The sequence below is a fragment of the Panthera tigris genome, chromosome D2, assembly GCF_018350195.1.
Source record: "Panthera tigris isolate Pti1 chromosome D2, P.tigris_Pti1_mat1.1, whole genome shotgun sequence".
NCBI classification, from domain to species: Eukaryota; Metazoa; Chordata; class Mammalia; order Carnivora; family Felidae; genus Panthera; species Panthera tigris.
Genome location: NC_056670.1, coordinates 80,525,585 through 80,542,730, shown reverse-complemented (window position 1 = coordinate 80,542,730; position 17,146 = coordinate 80,525,585). Strand labels below are relative to the sequence as shown.

The 17,146-nt window shown below is 44.7% G+C and overlaps 1 protein-coding gene across 1 annotated transcript in view; it reads left to right on the top strand.

Annotated features, from left to right (window-relative positions):
• Nucleotides 1-17,146, top strand: part of ADAM12 (ADAM metallopeptidase domain 12) — a 347,118-nt gene that overhangs the window by 321,089 nt on the left and 8,883 nt on the right. The gene's annotated exons all lie outside the window — the stretch shown is intronic.

The following is a 17,146-nucleotide window of genomic DNA, read 5'->3' as shown; positions in this document are numbered from 1 at the left end:
AGAGAATCCCAAGTAGGCCCCGCATGGACAGCACGGGGCGCGATCTCACGAACCATGAGAGCATAATCTAAGTCGAAATCAAGAGTCAGTCATTTAACCAACGGAGCCACCCAGGTGCCCCCATTTTTCATTTTCAAAACTATTTGCAAGAATTCACCCACTGAGTTTCTCCATACCAGATACAGCATGGTATTAGACCCTCTATTTATCAACTCATTTTTAGGCTGTTTCAGAAGCGACAGTTTCTGTGTGTTATAACCATGAACAAGACGTCATTTAACAATAGAAAACTCATGGGGGAACAGGTAGTAAAAACAAGCAAATGAAAAACACAGAGAAATAATCCCTGGCAAGTTTTTGCTATCGTCACACTTCTATGATTTCTGTACCGAACTATGATGTGTATTTTGACATAATTTACATTGTGCTGTATGCACAGTGCTTTATATACTACTTTTTTGCCTTAAAATCATTCCTATTTGCCATGGCATTAAAAATTCTTAGAAATGTTATTTGAACCATAGCACTCTACATGTATAAAGAATACTTTTTGTTTAAGCACTTGCCGATTAGTGGGCAATTTCGGACATCTCTAAGTTCTGCTGTGATAAATCGCTCTGTTGTGAAGGTCTAGACAGATAAATTTGGGAAACTTTAATTATTCCTTTAGGAGAGATTCCTAAAAGTGAAGATGTTGGGTGGAAAAATGCTATAACCCTTTTAAGCCTCTTAATACAGAAACTAAATATTTTTTCAGGACTACTCTGTATATTTATGTTTCCACATTAGTACAGAGACCACAACTTTGCTAGTTCTAAGTATTACCATTTCAAAGCTTTGCCAATTTGATATAAAAAAAATCTCTTTTTTCTGTCTAGTGGTTCCATGACTTACTGAAAGGGGATATTAACATTTTCAACTATAGACGTGTCTCTTCTCAGGCTATCAGTTTTTCCTTCGTGTATTTTGAAGTTCTGGTGTTTGTGGTAGACACAGTTAGAGCTGTTGTGTTTTCTTGGTGAATGGACCCTTTTACCATTATGTCATGTCCCTCTTTAGTTCTGGTAATTACCTTTGTTCCAAAATCTACTTTATCTCATACTAATATATCCACTTCAGTTTTCTTTTGATTCGTGTTTGCAAGGTTTATCTTTTCCTACCTTTCTACCCTTAACGTACCTGTCATCTTATTGGAAGTGAGTTTCTCAGACACCGCATGTAGTTGGGTCATCCATTGCATCAGTCACTGCCTTTTAACAGATGTCTAGATCATTTACTTTTAATGCAATCATTGATGTTAGAATTTGTCTACCACTTTCATATTGTTCCCTCTGATTTTTGTTTATTGTGCTCCACTTCCCTGAACTCCGATGGATTAGTCTAACATTTTTTAGTATTCTGTGTTGATTTATCTCTAGTTTTCTTTGAGATTTGTCTTCGTATAGTTTTCTCTACACTTGCTGGAAAGCAGGATTCTCAACCTCGGCATTGCTGGCATCTGGGGTTGGATACCTCTTTGTTGAATGGGACTGTCCTGTGTGTCGTAGAATGTTTAGCTGCATCTTGGGTTACATCGACTGGATGGCAGTAGCATGTGTAACCATATCTCCAAATATTGCCAGACGTCCCCAAGGAGACAAAGTCATCTCACTGAAAAACTGCTGTTCTAAAGGTTACACCACATGTGCCTAATTTAACATAGTCTACTTGTGTTAGTACATTATCACTTCAAGTGGAGTGGAAAAACGTTACCTCCTTCAAGGTGTCTTTAGCCTCCTTCCTCCCTTTATCACATCGATGTCTTGCGTGTTGTACATTGAGAACCACCTCAGATACTGCAATTTTGCTTTCGACCATCAAGCAGAAGTTTGGAAACTTAAGAGTGGTCTCCTACATCTACTTATATATCCACCCTTTCTCTTCTTCCTTCATTCCTGATATTCTGAGTTTCTACTATCATTTCCTCTCTGTCTGAAAAACTTCTCTTTAGCTATTCTGTTAAAGCAGGTCTGCTGCCGACAAGTTCTTTTGCTTTTCCTTCATCCAATGTCTATCTCGCCTTTAATCCTGAAGGATATTTTCACTGGGTATAGAACTCTGGGTTGACTATTCTCTCCACAATTGAAAAACGCTGTTCCACCTCCTTCTGGCCTCTGTGGCGACGAGACATCTACCAAAAAGTTCCTCCCACAATCTCTGTTCCAGGGAAGAGATGTGGCCACGTATCGTAAACAGGATTGGAAAGCAGGGCTCTACCATCTCCAAGATGTGGTGCCCAGCTGGGGGGGCAGAGGGGATGGCTTTTGCGTGCCCACCTGGAGCGAGGTATGGTCAAAACGTTTCACTCTTACTGGGTCACCCTGTTCCCACATCTTTGGGCTAGAGACAGCAGGCTTTCCTCGAGCCTCTTTTTGGTCTGGTGCCATTGGCATTTCCAGATTGGGAGCCTCTCCAGAGCCCAGGCCAGGATATAAAAAAGGCAAAACCAAAAACAAGAACTCACTATTGGGTAGTTCTGTGGGTTCTAAGGTCTGTAGGCAGTCCGCTTACTTTTTTCCAGCTTTCAGAGTCTCTGTAAGTTGCTCTGTGGATTTTCTCGAAACTTTTTTGTTGTAATTCACAGGAGGTACAGGAGGTAATTCGCAGGAGGTGCAGGAGGTAATTCGCAGGAGGTGTAGGTTGTAGTGTGCTTATTTCATCTTGTCCAGACCTCATTTCTTTTTGTATTTCTCTGATTACTGCTACACTTGAACTGCTTTTTATACATCTCTTAACCGATGGTGTGCTGTTACATTGCTGTCAACAAAACAAAACACGAAAAGCCTTGATTTTTCGGCAATTTCTCTGCCATAATGAAAAATCCCACCATGGCCAGTTTCAAGCAATCAACGTGATGTCACTAAATGAGGAGCAGGGATTGGCTGACATGGGCTAGTACCCGCGGCTCCAACACGCAGCTGCTATTTATCACCTGTATTTGTTCTGTGAACTGTCTGTTCCTACCCCTTGCCTATGTTTTTCTACGTGAGAGAGTTTTTCTTCCTGATTTGTAAGAGTTTATTTTCTTAATGAGGACTATTTATCCTTTTCCGGTAATTTATTATAAACATTTCCCTAATTCATCTTTGAATTTTATTTATGATATTTTGGGTTGTAAAAGGACTTCCAGCTTTGAACATTAAATGTATTCACCATTTGTGAATTCTCCCATTTCTTTGTGCTTGCAAAGTCCCCTTCCGTTTCAATACCACTCGAGATCTACCTCCAGTTTCTTCTGTTTGTTTCGTTGGCTGTTGAGAGTCCTTTTACATCTGTTTTTCTAACCTGACGTGGATTTACGTTGGTGGAAGGCAGTGGGCATGTCCTAAACCTTTTGGGCGATGGACTTATTCGAGATCTGATGAAAGCTTTTGAACCTTCAGAAAACGCGCCACACCTCAATATTTTGTGTGCACATTTCAGATTTCTGCCGAGCCCGTAAGCCTCTTCCCCACAGAGTCCCTTATACAAAGCCTTTTCGTGTATCTTCAAGCAACTTATCAGTCCACCATGTCAAACCGGGACTGTCTTTAACAGACCATGGGATCTGAGGCAAGACATTTCTACTTGCTGGAATCCCTTTTTCCTGACAGCAGCGAATGCCTACAGAAGTCACTCCCTCAAGATTTCCTTTAAGACAGGCCCCCCAAAAAGGCCATTCTGTTTTTGTGAAACCAAGGAAATGTTACCCTTTAAACATTAGGAACTGAAAAATCCACATTTCTCACTCCAGGCTGGTGTGTGTCTGGAGCTTTTCCGAGACATATGATAGACATTAAGCTCACGCTTTCTCTCCCGTCACACATAGGAAACTGAAATTAATTCCATGCAGGTGTGGCGAATATTTGGAGGTGGCTCTTACTTGGCCATCACAGATTGAATCCACTGACTGACATGTGGCACCTTAGAGTCCCCGTGCCCTGCCCCACGCAGCTTGACCAACACACTGTGGTTAGCCGTGCCTCGTGCGTCCAAACTTACCATCCAAACTTTCCAGAAGGAAAACGTTATCATAAACGTAATATGTACGCCCCATCGAAAGGATTAGTTCTTTATAGAAAACACTGGATCTCTCCAGCAAACGTTCTATTTGATTTCTACAAATGTAAGACACTGGGATCAGCTCCGTCTCTTGTCCACGAATGTGCCCTTCCTGTGTCCCTTTCCTTCGCGGGGTAATGGCCCTCGGCACGCAGGCTTCTCTACCTAACTCCTCAGCCTTGATCAAGGAAACAACCTTTCGCTTCCTTTTCATCCTGTCAGCTATTTTAGAGGAAACTAATCCAGGGCGTTCATCTAGCTGTTAGCTAGCTGACTGCGGCCAAGATCCCCACAGCACGAAAGGCAAAGAGTGGGCTTGGGAACAGGGTAAAATAATGAAAACCAAAGGGGTCACAGAGGTGTGTGATCACCTTGTGTGCATGTGTAGGCGGGAGCATCCTAGAATGCCCCCATTCTAGTGGCATTGAGTCCGCCCTGCCCTAAAGGAAACACATTCTTGAGGGGATCAGACCAATCAGCATACATTTGCATATTACACGTATCTTTCAAAGCAGCAAGGGACTTTTCCTGCACCTGCTGCTGCTGCCAGTAGGGTTCATCTCAGACTCTGGAAGGGAGGAAAGAGGAAAGAAAAACAGGGGAAGTTCCAGAGGTGGCTGTGGGTGGACCCCAGACGGCTTTGAGAGACCTTCTGGTGATGGTTGTTCTGAAGATATTTTATGTCGTTTTTCTCGGACTACAATAGTGTGAAAAATCAATCCGCTTTGCCCCCTTCCCCGCCCCCCCCCCCCCGCAAAAAGTCAATTCTACCATTATGGTAATTTTTTAAAGACAAAGAGTAATGTGTACTAAGGGAAGAAGATAGAAGCACCTAGCAAGTGTGGGTCTTGAGCAGAAGTCTGAAAGTACCTTCTGGGGAAGAAGCCGCTTGAGACAGCAGGCGTGAGCAGACACCAGCCACGGGAGAGGAGAGACCAGCGCTTGGCTGCAGAAGGGTACACAGAATAATCCAGGGAAAGAAGCAGTTTCTTTTTTTTTTTTTTTTGTAATTTTTTTTTAATGTTAATATTGCGAGAGAGAGAGAAAGAACACAAGCAGGAGAGGGGCAGAAAGAGAGAAGGGCACAGAGGATCCAAAGCAGGCTCCATGCTGACAGCAGTGGAGCCCAATGCGGGGCTCAAACTCACAAACCGCGAGATCATGACCTGAGCCGAAGTCGGGTGCGTAACCAACTGAGCCACCTTGGTGCCCCAGAGAAGCCCTTTCTTGACTGCAGGCTTTGTTCGTGAAGTCAACCGACCTGACTTCCAGGAAGGAGACAGGGAGATGCCAGAAACACGGGGTGAGCTAGGGGCCCCTGGAGTGAAAACGTCTGACACCAAGTTTTGTGTTTTCCTCTTCTGCGGGCTGGTCCCTATGATGTCCTCAAACCTTCAGGGAAGCACACACACCATCACCACTGTGACCTAGAGTCAGTCTCCAGTAGGCTGGAGAATGAAGGAGAAGCTGATGTCCAGGGAGAGAGTAGCACCCTGAAGGGTCAGGTCGGAGATGCCCAGTGGGGGAGGAGGCAGGCAGCAGCCGGAAACAGAGACGCCAGGCGGGGAACCAAGATGGGTCTGGGCACGGACGGGGTGTCCTGCTGTCCCATAAGACGGGGCCTCCAGCCATTCAAGCTGAACGTAACGATAAGTGTGACCTTCAAAAGAGCAGAAAATATGAGGACACGCCTGTTCTTAATTGCCAAACACCAGTGTGTATGATTTTGCTTCTGGAAGAGAAGATGGGCCAATAGGGACGTTTAAACCCTCGGGGTTTCCCTTAGATTTCTAGACATTTCCACCTGACATCCTTTCTGTGCTTTATTCCCATGAATCAATTTAATGAATTGATTTAAAGAAAAATATGTTCAACGTCACATCTAAGAAATAGATATTTCTGAAAAAAAAAAAAAAAAAAAAGATTTCTGCTCCCAGAAAATTACAGCTAGAGAGGGCTGTGCTAAGTAGCAGCAGATTGAAACACAATTTTCTGCTGTCAAACTGAAACGTGCCGGGATTCTAAGAGAGCAGAAGCGGCACCTTCAATTCAGGGATGGGCCATTTTTCAGGAGAGCGAGAACTTCACGAAAGCATCACTCTCTTAGCGTTTATCGTCTGTATTTTATTTTAAGGTTTGCCCCTTAAAGTGGCATTTGAACTATACATGCTGATGTGTGGTCCTATTTGGTTTCAGGTCACTTTTGCTTATTTTAAGTCCTTGGTTTCCTGGAAAATGCTAGGCAGTGCTTGTCCTCCCTGCAGTCTCATCGGTGAATTAGATTACTGAACTGACGGGCCGAGTTTATTTTTCCAGCCAGATCAGCTTCTTTAGGAAAACAATAGGAACCAAAAAAGAACGCTTGGACCCATATCTCAGACTGACTTTTGCTGCTAGGCCCCTGAGAATATTTGCCAACCCTGTTTCTGGCACGACACAAATTTCATCCACACGGCAATGACGGGATTCATTCATTTCAGTTTTTATTCTTATAACCAAATAGTGTATAAATGCATTTATGTGTGCATGTCTGTGTCTGAATGTGTTATTTTACTAACTGTTTTTTGGCATAAGGAGCTTTCTCTTTGTAGTTTAAGTTGTTCTAAAATAGCAAACATCTATTGAACACCAAATGTATGGCTGGTGCTCCCAGTGAAGCATTTTACGGGCATTTCTGACCCTCTCTCGGAGCCGAGGAGCCGATGCCTTCCTTGGCCGCATTCTACAGGGGATGAAACGGGGCAGACTGAGGCCAAACAGCTTGTCTAGTGAGGCCCCCAGAGGTGGGGAAGCCAGTGCGTTGTCAAAGCCACACGTGCCCCCTGCGGTCTGAAAGCGGAGGGTAGCTGGATGGGAAGGAAGCGGAGACTGTTCTGGTTACACAGTGAGGGCCGCTCTGGTTTGCATAGTTTAGACCACTGAGCACCTCCGGAATCTTTCATTCATCTCCCCTCCCGCTTTGCCACGGAGATACAAGGTGATCAGGGGGGAAGGGGGAAACCTTCTGGCAGCGGGGAGAGGCTTCGGTCTGCAACAAGAGAATCCTGCGTTTCTCTTGCCTTTTGCTTGCACAACGCGGTCCTTCTTGTCCTCGCTGGTCTTTCCCGGAACCAGCCCTTGTTCAGGACCACGATGGCATCGGAGCTGCGTGTTGAACACGAAGAAGGCCGCGTGCGTTTTCGGTGGCGGTGGAGATTGCCGGTTCGGTGTTTCTGGCAGGACGCTTCTCCTCCTCTAACACCTTGTCGGTGTCTGTAGAACATACGACAAGCCGTGTTTTGTAAAACGGGAACAGCTAACCTTGTGCAGTCTCTTCTGACGGAGAAAAGGCTGCCAAGCAACCAAACTCTGCTCAAGTGGCCGCGGAGGGAGGAGAGGCCTGTTTCGAGAAGCTCCGAATGGCGCTCCCGCCCCAGCCACCCCCCCCCCCAACAGAGTGCTGAACGGTTCACACGGGCTGGTAAACAATAGCTACTCATTCGTGGGTGCTTTGTCAGGATACAGATGTGCACGAGACAAATGAATTTAGAGCTTGAGCCCTGACTTTCAAAGTCCTCCTTCAATGGAATGAACTCAGCATCCGAATGAATAAGGACTTGTACCCTTCTGGCCTGTGCGGGTGTCTGAGATTTAAACCAGCACTCACGGGGCCTGGAAATCTGATGATTTAGGTCCTTGCTCATCAGAAATGCCAACGTGTAATGAGAAAAGGAAATCCGTCTGTCAAGATGTTCTCCCAAGGAAGGGAGCTGAAATACGAGGAAACTGATCTTTATAAAAAGCCTTCATTACACCAGGCCCAACCCAAAAGCTAATAGCTGAGCCAACGTGCTGGAAAGAGCCCTCCCATGGCTGCTCGCTGCTTTCCAGATTTCCCCCTTTGGCCCAGATGTCCTCTGCCCTGAGCTTTCCTGCAGTCTTCCCGGGAGTCTTCTCGCTCACCTGCTGCCTCAGCCTGGAGTCCCCTCGATACTCTCTCTGGCCCATTTCAGAAGGCACGGACTGAGTTAGGCACCTGCAGAAACACCCACGTCCAGTCCCTTGAACACAGTAGGTGCGTCGGAAAGAACGCAGAATGGATGCGAATTTTAAATAGTAAAAAGTACGCCTTGTCACAGTATCCGTTATTCCCATGGGCCTGCCATCCTCCACGAGTCATGACTTAATAAAACTTTGAGTCCCTTCCTCCCGCGAGTCTAAAATGTAGCTACCAAGGTCTTGGACTCCTGCTCACCTCTCCCCTGCCACCACCCGCCCAGTACTTCCAGAAATCTTAACTGAAATTTCTTTGGTTTCATATCACACGCCAATTCTTCGCGCGACAAACCCATCAGATGTCTTTCAAAGCATCTTTTGCACGCAGAAGCACCCATTTCGCTCTGGAGAGAAATAACTTGAGAGGGAAGCCATTCACACGGTAACAGTATTCTAAGGGATGTTTGTTCCCCACTCATTTCTGTTCCCATAAGCGCGCGAGCTATACTGGAAAAATAAAAAAAAATGGATGCCTGTTTCACCCTTTGCATTTGTTAATAGGTAATGTGTAGCCATTATTACAAATTCCAACAGTACAAAGGGTTACTCGGCAAACTCTTGGTCTCCTTCCCACCTCTGCCTCCAGGCTTCTTTTCTCAGAAGCAGTCGTTGTTACTAGACAACTTCGGATCCAGAGGAAAGCTTCACTGCCACTTTGTCTCTCTCTGCAGAGAGGGATTATTGAAAATTCGGAAATTTTCACACACGCAAGATGGGAGAAAAGAGTGCAGAGAAACCTTGTCTGCCTGACAGCCACCCTCAGCACCTGCCAGCTTGCTGTCAGTCTTGTTTTATTGCAGATTCTTGTTTGGAACTCAAATGGTGGCATGGCCTGGCCTCCACTCACCTGTTCCCGGGCAATGACACGGGGGTCTGCCTCATTCTTTTCAGTGGCTACCTCGAATTTCGTTGTGGAGCCATCCCTTAAGTTATTGAACCTGTGCTGAGGTCCACGTGGGTTGTTTCCAGTCATTTGCTGCATCAAAGAGGCACGCTCTTGCCCCGGGACCTGGGGCCCGGTGAGCAAGGATGTCTGTGGGGCGACATCTGAGGAACATGATTGCTGTTCAAAGGCCCTGTGACCTGAGAGGTGGACCAGTCTCGAAAGGAGTCACGCTGATTTCTACTCCCCAAGTCCCCACCAACGCGGTGTTCAGAGATTTTGCTTATCGTTGCCAACATGATAGGTAAAAAAAAATAATAACAATAAATGCTATCCACGGTTCTCTCCCCATAAATGAGACTGGGCCTCTTTTTGCTGGCTTAAGATCCATTTGTGTTTATTTTCCTTTTTCGTAAACTGTCTTTTCGTCTCCTCTGCCATCTCTTACGGTCATGTTTAGAAAGGCGTGCCCTCCCAAAGAATACATTTTTGTCTCTTTCGTATTCTTTCGTGATCTTTTTTTTTTTCCTCACTGAAACATTTGATCCATCTGCCCCTGATTTTGGTGTATAAACTGAAGTAGGAACCCAACTCCCGTTTTCCAGAGGGCCACCTGAGTTACCCTCAACCCCATATGTTCGCTGCTTCGTCCTTTCCCGGGGCCAGTGTGCCTTCCGCAAGGCCATGGTAGTGCTCCCTCCTGCTCCCCAGCACATGCTAGAGAGCACACCTGCATCCCTGGGCTCTGGGATCGTTACATGAAAATAGCTAATATTACTAGTGCGCCTGTGTAATACGTCTTTGCTAAATGATAACTAGCCATTTTTCGAATGTATTATTTTCTCCATTTATCTCGATCATTTCCCTCTTTCTTTAGGTTTATTTCTCTCTTTAGACCCTTACTCCATTTCTATTCATACTTTATTGTTTATTTTATTCGTACGCTGTCCCATAAGCACAGAATTCTAGGAATTTCCCTCCAAACCTGCATTTTTATCTGTGCTCATCGGTTCTGATTTGTACCATTCTCCATATTTGTATTTTTCACATAACCTACGCCTTCCGCTTTTCGTTTTTTACTTTGGCCCAGAGGTTGAACGTATTTTTCTTTTTGTTGCCATTAATTTTCAAGATGTCTACAATACAGAAAAGTGAAAATAATCTAGGAGTCACCCACGTTTATAGTACATAGAAATAACCATTGTCATCGCTACATTTTTCTGTGCATGCGCCTACTTAAGTCTCAGATATGACACGCATACCGTTTCCTTTTGTTAAAAAAAGTAAAAACAAAGCAGTACAAAGTCACCATGACTGCCTCAGATGCAATCACTTTTGTAGGTTGGTCTTGATTTTTTATAGACCCTTTTAAATATTTTTACATACGTGGATATCCAATGAACATATAGGATGCCATGTTTTTCGATTTATACAGATGGTAAAACGGTACCGTTAGCTTCGCAGTTTGTACTTACGTTCAACTGTGTTTAACTTTTTCACTGAAGTAGAGTTGACAGAATGTTACGTTAGTTTCGCGTGCACACAGAGTGATTCGACAACTCTCTATGTCAGGCTACGTTCATTAGTGCCGCCCCCATCTGTCACCATGCACTGCCATTACACCATTGACTGTAGTCCCTGCGTGGTGCCCTTCATCCACATGATTCACTCATTCCGTAACTGGAAGCCTGTGCCTCCCGCTCCCCTTTACCCATTTTTGCCCATCCCCCTTCCCACCTCCCCCCACTGGCAACCACCAGGTTTGTTCTCTGTACTTACGGATCTGTTTCTGCACATTTTGTTCATTTGTTGTTTAGATTCCACATTTAGATTCCACAAGTGAAATCACAGGGTATATGTCTTTCTCGCTCTTATTTCATTTAGCGTCATGCCCTCTGGGTCCATCCATGTTGCTGCAAATGGCAGGATCTCATTCTTCTTTGATGGCTGAGTAATGTTCCACCATACACGTATACCACATCTTCTTTATCCATTCATCTGTCGATGAACACAGAGTTGCTTCCCTATCTTGGCTATTGTAAATAATGCTGCAATAAACCTAGGCATGAATATATCTTTACAAATTAGTGTTTTGGGGTTTGGGGGGGGGCGGTAAATAAATACCCAGTAGTAGAATTACTGAATCATATGGGGTTTTTTTAAGTTTATTTATTTTGAGAGAAAGAGCATGAGCAGGGGAGGGGCAGAGAGAGAATCCCAAGCAGGCTCCGCGCTCTCAGGACAGAGCCTGATGTGGGGCTCAATCCCACGAACCATGAGATCATGACCTGAGCCAGAACCAAGAGTCAGATGCTTACCCGAACGAGCCACCCAGGCACCCCTTGTATGGTATTTCTATTTTTAATGTCTTGAGAAACCTCCATACTGTTCCAGAGTGGCTGCACCAATTTACATTCCCACCAGCAGTCCAGGAGGATTCCTTTTTCTCCACATCCTCACCAACACTTGTTATTGCTTATCTTTTGGATACTAGTCATTCTGACGTGTGCAGTGGTATCTCATCGTGGGTTTTTTTTCCACTGTGGTTTTGATTTGCATTTTCCTGGTGATCAGTGATGTTGAGCATCTTTTCATGTGTCTGTTTGTCATCTGTAGGTCTTCTTTAGGAAAATGTCTATAAGTCCTCTGCCCGAGTTTTAGTAGGTTTTTTTGGTTTTGAGTTGTGTAAGTTCTTTATATGTTTAGGATATTAACTCCTTATTGGATATGTCTTTTGCAAATATCTTCCCCCATTCAGTAAGTTGCCTTTTCATTTTGTTGATGGTTTCCTTTGCTGTGCAAAAACTTTTTGAGTGTAGTCCCAATAGTTGACTTTTGCTTCCCTTGCCTGAGAAGACATATCTAGAAAAATATTGCTAAGACCAATGTCAGAAAGATTACTGCCTTTGTTCTCTTCTAGGAGTTTTATGATCTCAGGTCTCACATTTAGGTCTATGACCCATTTTTAGTTTATTTTTGTGTATAGTATAAGAAAGTGGTCCAGTTTTCCCAGCACCATTTGTTAAAGAGACTCATTTCCCCATTGATTATTCTGGCTTCCTTTGTCAATAGATAGGCCAGATAAGCATGGGTTTATTTCTGAGTTCTCTGTTCTATACCATTGATCAATGTGTCCATTTTTGTACCAGTACCACACGGTTTTGATTATTATAGCTTGATGTAGTAGATCTTAAAATCTTGGATTGTGGCACCCCCAGGTTTGTTCTTCTTTCTCAAGGTTGCTTTGGCTATTCAGGGTCTTTTGTGGTTCCATACAAAGTTTTAGTATTATTTATTCTAGTTTGTGAAAAATGCTACTGCTAATTTTATAGGAATTGCATTGAATCTGCAGATTGTTTTGGGTAGTATGGGCATTTTAACAGTATTAATTCGGGGCAGCTGGGTGGCTCAGTCGGTTAAGCATCCGACTTCAGCTCAGGTCATGATCTCGTGGTTCGTGGGTTTGAGCCCCACGTCGGGCTCTGTGCTGACAGCTCAGGGCCTGGAGCCTGCTTCGGATTCTGTGTCTCCCTCTCTCTGCTCCTGCCCTGCTCACACTCTGCCTCTCTCTCTCTCTCTCAAAAATAAATAAAGATAAAAAATTTTTATAAACAGTATTAATTCTTCCCAATCCATGAGCATGGTATACCTTTCCATTTGTTTGTGTCATCTTCAGTTTCTTTCATCAGTGTTTTAGTCTTCAGAGTACAAGTCTTTTACCTCCTTGGTAAAGTTTATTCCTAGGTATTTTATTATCTTTGGTACAATTATATTTTACTTTTTTGTTTCTAGAAATTGTCTTTATTATTCATATATTCAGGCTTGTCTTTCATTTCCTTAAACATAGAAAATTTGTTCCAATAATTCCAAAATCTGAAGTCTCTGAGTGTGTCACTCCTGGGGTTTCCTTTACAATTCCTTGCTTCTTCACGTGCTTGGTAATTTTTTTACTATGAGCTGCTCATTTTTCTGGAAAATTATCTAGAAAACTCTCTGAGAGTTCTTTGAGATCTAGGATGAAGGTGTGATCCCCTGGAGAGGATGTATTTTGCCTCTGCCTGGTGCCCTGGAGGCATTCTCAGTTTGAGTCCCTTTAAATGGCTGGGGACTTAGTGACCACCCAGGTAATGTGATTTCAACTTCGGGTCCTCAAGCGCAATTTGTGGTTAGAGGTTTATTTTCCTACATGGATCTGCCTAGCACCAAGGGAACCCTCCTTACAGTCTCCTAGGGATAAGCAATACTGTGCGTTCACTTCCAAAACATTCTTACCTGAGGTAGAGTCTTTGCAGAGCCCGGCTTTAGAGTGGAAGGGTTGGGAAGGGAATAGTTTCCTATTAAACTTGGGCTGGTGCTGACCTTTGACTCCTGCATCCCTCACCATAAAAGGGTATCAAAATCAAAACTTAGGTTTTCCTAACTTGGCAGATGCCTTCTCAGCATCTGTCTGATACTTACCACTCCTAGCTGCTGCTTCCAGTTAGATGCTGACCTGCTGATATCTTACTATCTTGTAGCTCTTTGTTGCTTTAAAGAAAAAAAATTAAATATATTTCATCCAACAACATCAGTGGTTTTAGAGAGAGAATAGGTCAAAATAACCAGCCTGCCATGTTACCAGAACTGGGAGACTCCGTTCCCAACTGTGGTCAGTTCTATAGTGTCTCCATTATCCTGGTTTGTGACATTCTGTTCGATACCCATAATTGCCACAATTTTGTTAGACTCGGGTCTACACTGAAAGGATTCAATGCTCAGTGATGATCTTTTGTGCCACCTATCCATTCCTTTCCTGGCTAGCTGGTGTCCAGTCTGTTGTACATCCTTCTACAAGAGCTCTAGAAAAGTGTATTCTCAGAAGCTTTGCATGCTCAAAGACATTTGACTGTTGCTTTCATTTTTCAGCAATAGTTTGCATATAAAATTAACGGATCTCACTTAGTTTTTCCCAAACTCTTACACATGGGCTTCTTCAGTCTTCCCTGGAGAAATCAGAAGCTGGCTTTTTTCTGCCCTTTTAAGTGGTATGATTTTGTACCGGGCTGTCCAGTAACTTCAATAGGTTGTGTCTTAATATTGAAGAGTCTGATTCGATTCCCCCGGGGAAATGGTGTGCCCTTCTAATCCATAGATTTGACACTCTTTCTCTCAGAAAGGTTTTTACAAAATCTAGGTATTTTTTTTCTATCTCTACTCAGATCCCTTAAGTGACACCATTTATATATATGCTGTGTAGCCTTTGCCATGGTCTGTATTTTACTGTTGAACCCCCTTGAACTTTTCTTCATTTCCCTCAGGACCTTCACAGCCCTTTGCTCAGTACAATCTTCATCCTTGGGTTTCATTGTTTTGTTTTTCTCTTCCCCTTTTCTTTTGAGTTTCACCACCTCCCTTTTCATTTCTGTGCAGATACATTTTGGCAGGGTGGGGACTTAGCTTGTCGTCCTTTTCCTAGTGTGTCCAAACTCCTGAAAGGTGGGGAGTTCTTCCTGGAAAACCAGTCGCAGGACCACTGAGGGGAAGTCTAGGCCACTGCTCAGGGTTTTGCGGGATGACAGCGGTCTGGCCTCCCCTGCTTCCAGCATAGACTGTGCGGGCCCCGGCCCTGCTGCAGGCTTGCACCGATGGCTGGGCCTGTCTACACTGCTGCGTATTCACCCTGGACACTTCGCAGTATCTGCTTCCTCCCCACGCCCGTCCCAAGCAAGGGGGAGCTGGTTTTCTTCTCAATGCTCCATCAGGTTGGCCACGGGGGCCATGCTCTCCTTTCTCTTGGCCTTTGCTCACCCTAGGCTGCTGGACACTTGGCACCCTTTTCATATGTATTTGTTTGGGGTTGTAAGGTCTCCTCGGAGATGGAGTATTGCCCCTTTATGTGCCTTTACGTCACCGTTCTCAGGTAGCTTCAGAAAGAAGGGTCACCTTACAGACGGGTGTAAGCGTGTTCTGTCGAGAGCAGATTTGTCAAGACCCCTGCTTTTTCTGAAGAAAGAAAAGGTATTGCACATTTTCCTGAGAACCGGCTATCCTTGGAGTCATCTTGAAGCATATTCCTCACAGAGCCGGAGAGCCCGAGTATGGATGGTGGGGTTGACGCTGCCCCTGGCCCGGTGTCAGCATCAGGGGCGTCTCTCGCATCTTCCTGTGATAACATCTGGCCTTCCTGTGGAGAGGTCTCCGGATATGCAGGATGCATTTACTCTCGCTTACGCGGAGGTTGATAACAGTTGAGAATTCTTTATGATGATGGTCAAGGCAGAGGGCTCCCGTTGAATTTAAAACTTTGTTCTCGGGGCGCCTGGGTGGCGCAGTCGGTTAAGCGTCCGACTTCAGCCAGGTCACGATCTCACGGTCCGTGAGTTCGAGCCCCGCGTCGGGCTCTGGGCTGATGGCTCGGAGCCTGGAGCCTGTTTCCGATCCTGTGTCTCCCTCTCTCTCTGTGCCTCCCCCGTTCATGCTCTGTCTCTCTCTGTCCCAAAAATAAAATAAATGTTGAAAAAAAAAAAAAATTTAAAAAAAAAAAAAAAAAAAAACTTTGTTCTCAACCCTCTAAAAACTTTGAAATGTGTAGCTGCTGCTAACACACGAGCAAACATGGAGAGATGAGACGATTCTACTTTATAGCAGATCTCGATTTTCCTCCAGTATCTGGAAGTTGAAAAGGGAGAGAAATGGGGGTCTGAATTCCTGATTTTGTTTAAAAGGAAAATAGGCCTGGAGCACCAGGGTGGCTCAGTTGGTTAAGCATCCAGCTCTTGATTTCGGATCAGGTCACGATCTCACAGTTGGTGTGTCCGAGCCCTGCATCAGGCTCCACACTAACAGCACGGAGCCTGCTTGGGATTCTTTCTCCCCCTCCCCTGCTTGCATGCTCATGCTCACTCGCTCTCGCTCTCTCAAAATAAATAAACAAACATTAAAATATTTTTAAGAAAATTCTAAAAATGACATGAGAATAAGTCTATGGGACCTATTGTTTACATTAGTAAACAATTAGTAAACCTAATGTTTACTGAGTGTGTACAACCTGGCCTAGAGTCCTTTCTCCACTCCATTCTGATGATGCTTCATGGTCAGACTGGACTTTTCTGGAAAACCTAGGCTCAGGTAAAGGCAGCAAGAAGAGCAATGCCTAAAAGGCAGCATGGGAATTCTACCCCTCCCTCCAAGGTCCCAGCCTGTGCAGCTAATGCCTCCCCCCAAATATTAGAGATATTCAGATATCTTAAAAAGGGAGGCTGCCTTCATCTTGCACTGACTCCACTGTTCCCCTGTGCCAGTTTTGCCCTGGTAACAAGTGGGCATCTCACCTAGACAGCATCTGTGAGCGGGACCGATTTCAGAGCGGACTGCAGCCTCACGGACCCCAGGGTTTCATCAACATTTCAATCAGCATTTCCACTGTTTGGGCTTTGGTCGCTATGGCGACCATCCAATTTATCCTCTAAACCAGGACCTGAGAGTTGCGATTAATAATTAAGTCCATGAATGTAAATTGCGAATGTCCCAAACAAACCAGGATGAATGGCCAAGCTAATTATGTCCTAAGTTTCCATGATAGAACCAAATGCATTACGATGCATTAGAACACGGATCTCACTTTTTCTCCGCCACTGCCGTAAAAACCCGACGTTATCTTTATGACCAAGACCAGACGTTCATTCATTCTTAGCAGCAAAACTAGTGTCACTTAGGAATGAAGCCTTTAAACCTCAGAGCCTTTCCGTTTTATAGGTGCGTGCATTCACTTGTACGTCACACACTGATATCTTGCCCGTGGTTTTCTGCCATCTTACAGGAAGCGGGGCTTGCGTTATTCCCATAGTTCATTACCCGAAGTTTGGCGGTAGGATGACGGTACCTTTCGATGGTCAATTGACTCCATCGGTAATAGGCCATAGCAGTAGCACCTGTGCTGATTGCTTTCTAGGTAGCGTCTCCCACTCCTCACATCAATGTCAGGAGGAAGACACTCTTAGCGTCCCCTCTCCACAACTTCCAGAGGCTAAGTAACACCTGCGTTTGCAGAGCCTGGCCGAATCAACCACCGGCCTGACTCCAGTGCTCCAGTTCTCAGGCACGTTAGACGGTCTTAATGCCTAGTCAAGGAATTTGCTTTAGTTTGTTTCTTTTCACGTGAGCTGGTGT